This window comes from Leptonychotes weddellii, chromosome 6 (assembly GCF_054177405.1).
Source record: "Leptonychotes weddellii isolate Sample4059 chromosome 6, ASM5417740v2, whole genome shotgun sequence".
Classification (NCBI taxonomy): Eukaryota; Metazoa; Chordata; class Mammalia; order Carnivora; family Phocidae; genus Leptonychotes; species Leptonychotes weddellii.
In genome coordinates this window covers 72,764,157-72,771,942 of record NC_138374.1, presented here as the reverse complement: position 1 = coordinate 72,771,942, position 7,786 = coordinate 72,764,157, and positions in this window count along the sequence as shown.

Below are 7,786 nucleotides of genomic sequence, written 5' to 3'. Positions count from 1 at the left end.
AATTTCATTGCTGGTAATTGGTCTATTCAAATTTTCCATTTCTTCCTGCTTTGCTTTTGGGAAGTTATATGTTTCTAGGAATTTATCCATTTCTTCCAGGTTGTCCAATTTGTTGGCATATAGGTTTTCATAATATTCTGTTAAAATTGTTTGTATTTCTGTGGTGTTCATTTCTATTTCTTCTCTCTCATTAGTGATATTGTGTATTTGGGTTCTCTCTCTTTCTTTCTCTCTATGAGTCTGGCTAGAGGTTTATCAATTTTGTTGATTTTTTGAAAGAACCATTTCCTGGTTTCATTGATCTACTCTATTGTCTTTTTTTTTTTTCCTATGTCATTTTTTTTCTGCTCTCATCTTTGTTATTTCCTTCCTTTTGCTTTTTAATTTGTCTTTTCCTAGCTCTGTTAGGTAGAAGATTAGGCTGTTTGAGACTTTTCTTGCTTCTTGAGATAGGCCTGTATTGCTATACACTTCCCTCTTAGAACCACTTTTGCCGCACCCCCAAGATTTTGGACTGCTGTGTTTTCATTTGCATTTGTCTCCATGCAATTTTTTTATTTCTTTTTTGATTTCTTGGTTGACTCATTCACTGTTTGGTAGCATGTTATTTAACCTCCATGTGTTTGTGCTCTTTCCAGATTTTTTTCTTGTGGTTGATTTCTAGTTTCATAGTGCTGTGGTCAGAAAAGATGTGTGGTATGACTTTGATCTTTCTGAATTTGTGAGACTTGTTTTGTAGCCTAACATGTGATGTGATCTGGAGAATGTTCTGTGTGCACTTGAAAAGAATGTGTATTCTGCTTTTTTAGGATGGAATGTTCTGAATGTCTGTTAAGTCTGTCTGGTCCAGCGTGTCATTCAAAGCGACTGTTTCCTTGTTGATTTTCTGTTTGGATGATCTGTCCATTGATATAAGTAGAATGTTAAAGTCTTCTATTATTGTATTACTATCAATTATTACCTTTATGATTATTAGTATCTGCTTAATGTATTTGGGTGCTCCCATCTTGGGTGTATAAGTATTTGCAATTGTTATATCCTCTTGTTGCATTGTCCCCTTTATTATAATATTGTGTTCTTCTTCGTCTCTTCTTACAGTCTTTGTTTTAAAGTCTATTTTGTCCAAAATAAGTATTGTTACCCTGGCTTTCTTTCTTTTTTTTTTTTTTAAAGATTTTATTTGAGAGAGACAGTGAGAGAGAGAAAGAGCACAAGAGGGGGGAGTGGGAGAGGGAGAAGCAGACTCCCCGCCCAGCAGGTAGTGCCTTCATTCCTGGAGGCCTCACTCTGAGATGAGCAAATCACACTCACTCCCATCTGCCCCAGTGTTTTTCAAACTGCTGGTTCCAAGCTGTATCTACAGGGGCCGTTTGTGGTGTTGTCTCTTTAAGGGCAGGGGCTCTGCCTCCTAATGCCCTCAGGGCTCTCCCAGAGCCCAGCCTGCTGATTTTTAAAATTCCAGGCTTGAAGTCCTGCTGGTTGCAAGAGCTCAAGAAATTCAGTCCCTCTCCCTTTCAAAGACAAATGTTATGGGAATTTGTCCTCCCCATTCATGGGCTCCTTGGTGCAGAAGTCTGTTTTTCAACCTTCTCCACACTACTGTCTCCCTCCCCACCACAATGGCCAGAGTCTGTTTTGAGCCCAGACCACAGCTTCACCCTTCCTACCTTTTTCAGTGTGGCCCCTGCTCTGCCTTTAGCTGTGGAGCTTGTTCTTCCAGTCTTCTGGCATTTCTGGGTTATTTGTACTGCTCTGAGTTTTATCTCGTTGGTTCATTGGATGAGGCAAGTTTAGGGTCCTCTTATTCCACCATCTTCCTAACTACATAGGTGGTTTAATATTAGAAATCCATTAATGTCATCTACCAGGTATGCCACAATAACAGATTAAGAAGAAAGCCATGTGACTATCTCAGTATATCCTGAAAAATAATTTGATATAATCAGTAGCTAGTCATGATTTTGTAAAAGATTGACAAACTAAGAACTGTCTTAATATGGTAACATGTACATAAATATCTAATGGTAAAATTTTGCCTAGAAAAGGCAAGAATGCCAGTAGTGACTTCATGGTTTTATATTTACCTGCGGTTCTTGCCAGCCTATCACTTTAAGAAAAAAAATTAATGCTTGGAACTAGGAAGAATGAAATAAAACATTTTATTATTCAGAGATAATATTATTGTCTTTAGAAATAACCCAAAAGAGGACAAATGAATTAGTAAAATTTCCGCATGGATGCTGGACATAAAAGCGACATGCTAAAAAATCAATTTAGGTTTTCTATGCCAATTAAAGAGTTTAAATGTTTATGAATATATTATTTTAAAAGATGTTCTTTAAATAGCAACAGAAGATGTGCATGAATTCTATTATTAAATATTTTTGCACATTTTGGAAAACACAAATAATGAAGAGATATATGTCCACAGGTAGGATAAGTTAGTATCATAAATTTATAATTTCTCTCCCAAATTCATCTATAAATTCAAAGAAATTCAAATCAAAATCCTAAAAGGGTTTTCATGAACCTTGACCATCTGATTCTAGTATTTATATGGATGAAAGGACTATAGCTAGCTAAGACAATTTTAAAAACAGTAATGAAAGTGGGGGAATGCCTGTAAGATGTAAAGAATTTTTATAGGGCCACCTGGTGGCCCAGTCAGTTAAGCATCTGCCTTCAGCTCAGGTCATGATCCCAGGGTTCTGGGATCGAGCCCCACATCAGGCTCCCTACTCAGTGGGGAGTCTGCTTCTCCCTCTCCCTCTGCCCCTCCCCCTGACATGTGCTCTCTTGCACTCTCTCACTCTCTCTCTCTCACAAATGAACAAATAAAATCTTTAAAAAAAATTTTTTTTATAAAGCTGTATTAAGATAGTAATACTGCTGGGAGAGACAAATATACCATGGAATAAAATTGTGTGTGTTGAATGAACTGGATAAGTTGGGTATCTATATGAAAACTAAAACTAAAACACAGTCCCACACATTAAAAAAAATTCCAGTGAGATTAAAAGCCTAATGTAAATGGCAAATTTTAGAATTTTCTTAAGTAAATACAAGCTTACTATATCCTTGTGACTTCATGGGGAATTTCTATTAGGTAAGGCACAAATCATAAAATCTATAGAAACATATTGCTAATTTGACAACAAAAAGTGAAAACTTCCTTAGGAAGACATTACAAAGAAGGTGAAGAGAAGCTATTTGCAACATACATAACTGATCATAACAATAAAGTATTTATTTTAATTATCTTAAATACTTTTCAATATTCTTTTTTCTGGGAAATGATTTTTCTTAAAGTATTAACATAAAATGCTACATTAGTTTCAAGTGTACAACATAGTGATTTCACAATTCTATAAATTACTCAGTGCTTACCATGAAAGTGACTTTAACATCTGTCACCATACAACATTATTACAATATTACTGACTATATTCCCTATGCTATACTCTTCATCTCATGACTTATTTATTTTATAACTGGAAGTCTGTACATCCTAATCCACATTACCGGTTCAATCCATTTCTCCCACCCACCTCCCCTCTGACAACCACTAGTTTGTTCTTCATATTTGAATGTCTAGTTTTTTTGTGTGTTTCCTTCTTTTTTTGTTTCATTTGGTTTGTTTTTCTTAGATTCCACATATAAGTAAAATCATATGGCATTTGTCTTTCTTTGTCTGACCTAATTCACTTAGCATAATACCCTCTAGGTCCATCCATGTAGTTACAAATGGCAAGATCTCATTCTAGTTCATGGCAAAGTAATATTCCATTGCATATATGCCACATCTTTATCCACTCATCCATTGGTGGACAGCTAAGTTACTTCCATCTCTTGGCTGTTGTAAATGATGCTGCAATAAACATAGGAGTGCATATATCTTTTTAAAATTGTGTTTTTGATTTCCTTCAGTAAATACTCAGCAGTGGAATTACTAGGTCATATGTTTTTTTTTTTTAAATTTAAATTCTAGTTATCATATAGTGCAATATTTGTTTCTAGGGTAGAATTCAGTGATGCATCACTTACATACAACACCCAGTGCTCATTACAACAAGTGCCCTCCTAATACCCATCACCCATCTAGCCCATCCCCCACCCACCTCCCTCCATCAACCCTCAGTTCTCTATTGTTAGGAGTCTCTTACAGTTTGTTTCCCTCTCTCATTTTTCTCCCCCTTCCCATATGTTCATCTGTTTTCTTTCTTAAGTTCAACATATGAGTGAGGGCATATGGTAATTGTCTTTCTCTGACTGACTTATCTCTACCACAATACACTCTAGCTCCATCCATATTGTGCAAATGGCAAGATTTTATTCTTTTTGATGGCTGAATAATATTCCACTGTGTATATATACCACATCTTCTTTATACATTCCTCAGTTGATGGACCTTTGGGCTCTCTCCATAGTTTGCCTATTGTTGCTATAAACATCAGGGTGCATGTACCCCTTTGAATCTATATTTTTGTATCCTTTGGGTAAATACCTAGTAGTGCAATTGCTGGATCATAGCTTAGTTCTATTTTTAACTTTTTGAAAAACGTCCATACTGTTCTCCAGAGTGGCTGCACCAGTTTGCGTTCCCACCAACAGTGCAAGAGGGTTCTCCTTTCTCTGCATCCTTGCCCACACCTGTTGTTTCTTGTGTCGTTAATTTTAGCCATTCTGGGACAGGTGTGAGGTGGTAACTCATCGTAGTTTTGATTTGTATTTCCCTGATGATGAGTGATGTCGAGCATCTTTTCATGTGTCTGTTGGCCATCTGTAGGTCTTCTTTGGAAAAATGTCTATTCATGTCTTCTCATTTCTTAACTGGATTATTCATTTTTTGGGTGTTGAGTTTGATATGTTCTTTTTTTTTTTTTTTAAAGATTTAATTTATTTTTTTGACAGAGAGAGACATAGCGAGAGCAGGAACACAAGCAGGGGGAGTGGGAGAGGGAGAAGCAGGCTTCCCGCAGAGCAGGGAGCCCGATGTGGGACTCGATCCCAGGACCCTGGGATCATGACCTAAGCCGAAGGCAGACGCTTAACGACTGAGCCACCCAGGCACCCAAGTTTGATATGTTCTTTATAGATTTTGGATACTAACCTTTTATCAGATATGTCATTTGCACACATCTCCTTTTGCATAGGCTGCCTTTTTGTTCTGTTGATTGTTTCCTTCACTCTGCAGAAGATTTTATCTTGATGAAGTCCCAATAGTTCATTTTTGCTTTTGTTTCCCTTGCCTCTGGCAACTTGTCTAGTAAGAAGTTGCCACAGCCAAGGTCAAAGAGATTTCTCCGTGTGTTCTCCTCTAGGATTTTGATAGATTCCTGTTTCACATTTAGGTCTTTCATCCATTCTGAATTTATTTTTCTGTATGCTATAAGAAAATGGTCCAGTTTCATTCTTCTGCATGTTGTGGTCTAGTTTCCCCAACACCATTTGTTGAAGAGACTGTCTTTTTTCCATTGGAGATTCCTTCCTGCTTTGTTGAAGATTAGTTGACCATATGGTTTTGGGTCCATTTCTGGGTTTTCTGTTCTGTTCCATTGATCTATGTGTTTGTTTTTGTGCCATTACCATACTGTCTTGATGACTACAGCTTTGTAATATAGCTTGAAATCCAGAATTGTAATGCCTCCCATTTTGTTTTTCTCCTTTAGGATTGCTTTGGCTATTCAGGGTCTATTGTGCTTCTGTACAAATTTTAGGATTGTTTGTTCTAGCTCTGTGAACAATGCTGGTGGTATTTTGATAGGGATTGCATTAAATGGTCATTTAATTGCAATTGCTTTGAGTGGTATAGACATTTTAAAAATATCTGTTCTTCCAATCCATGAGCATGGAATCCTTTTCCATTTCTTTTTGTCCTTTTCAATTTCTTTCATAAGTGTTCTATAGTTTTCAGAATACAGATCTTATACCTCTTTGTTAGGTTTATTCCTAAGTATCTTATTTTTGCTTCATTGCAAATGGGATTGATTACTTGATTTCTTTTTCTGCTGCTTCATTATTGGTGTGTAGAACTGCAACAGATTTCTTTACATTGATTTTATATCCTGAAACTGTGCTGAATTCATGCATTACTTCCAGCAATTTTTTGGTGGAGTCTTTCAGGTTTTGTGCATAGAGTATCATGTCATCTGCAAATAGTGAAAGTTTGACTTCTTTCTTGCTGATTTGAATGCCTTTTATTTCTTTTTGTTGTCTGACTGCTGAGACTAAGACTTCCAGTACTGTGTTAAATAGGTATGGTGAGAGTGGACATCCCTGTCTTGTTCCTGACTGTAGGGGAAAGGCTCTCAGTTTTTCCCCATTGAGTATGATATTAGCTATGGGACTTTCATATATGGCCTTTGTGAGGCATGTTCCATCTATCCCTACTTTGTTGAGAGTTTTTATCAAGAATGGATGCTGTATTTAGTCATATGCTTTTTCTGCATCTATTGACAGGATCATATGGTTCTTATCCTTTCTTTTATTAATGTGGTGTATCACATTGATTGATTTGAGAACATTGAACCATCCCTGCAGCCCAGGAATAAATTCCACTTGATCATGGTGAATGATTCTTTTAATGTATTGTTGGATTCGATTTACTAGTATCTTGTTGAGAATTTTTGCACCCATGTTCATCAGGGATATTAGCCTATAATTCTCCTTTTTAGTGGGGTCTTTGGTTCTGGAATCAAGGTAATGCTGGCTTCATAGAATGAGTTTGGAAGTTTTCCTTCCATTTCTTTTTTTTTGGAGGGGGCGGTTTGAGAATAGGTATTAACTCTTTAAATGTCTGGTACAACTCCCCTGGGAAGCCATCTTGTCCAAGACTTTTGTTTGTTGGGAGATTTTTGATTACTGATTCAATTTCTTTGCTGGTTATGGGTCTGTTCAGATTTTCTATTTCTTCCTGTTTGTTTTGGTTGTTTGTAAGTTTCTAGGAATTTGTCCATTTCTTCCAGATTGCCCAGTTTTTTTGGTATTTAATTTTTCATAGTATTGTCTTATAATTGTTTGTATTTCTGTGGTGTTGGTTGTGATCTCTCCTCTTTCATTCATTAGATGACCTGTCCATTGCTGTAAGTGAGCTGTTAAAGTCCCCTCCTATTTCTGTATTATTATCTATGAGTCTCTTTATGTTTATTATCACTTGATTTATATATTTGGGTGCTCCCACACTGGTGGCATAAATATTTACAATTGTTAGATCTTCTTGATGGATAGACCCCTTAATTATGACATAATGCCTTTCTTCATCTCTTGTTATAGTCTTTGGTTTAAAATCTAGTTTGTCTGATATAAGAATGGCTACTCCAGCTTTCTTTTGATGTTCATAACATGATAGATGGTTCTCCATCTACTCACTTTCAATCTGCAGGTGTCTTTAGGTCTAAAATGGGTCTCCTGTAGGCAACATATAGATGGGTCTTGTTTTTTTATCCACGCTGATATCCTATGTCTTTTGAATGGAGCATTCAGTCCATTTACATTCAGAGTGATTATTGAAAGATATAAATTTAGTGCCATTTTGTTCCCTGTAGAGTTGGTGTTTCTGGTGATGTTCTCTGGTCCTTTCTAGTCTTTGTTGCTTTTGGTCTTTTTCTTTTTTTTTTTTCCCCTCCACTCAAAGAGTCCCCCTTAATGTTTCTTGCTGAGCTGGTTTAGTGGTCACGAACGCCTTTATTTTTTGTCTGTCTGGGAAACTCTTTCTCTCTCCTTCTATTCTGAATGACAGCCTTGCTGGAAAAGTAATTCTTAGCTGCATATTTTCCCCATTCAGCAC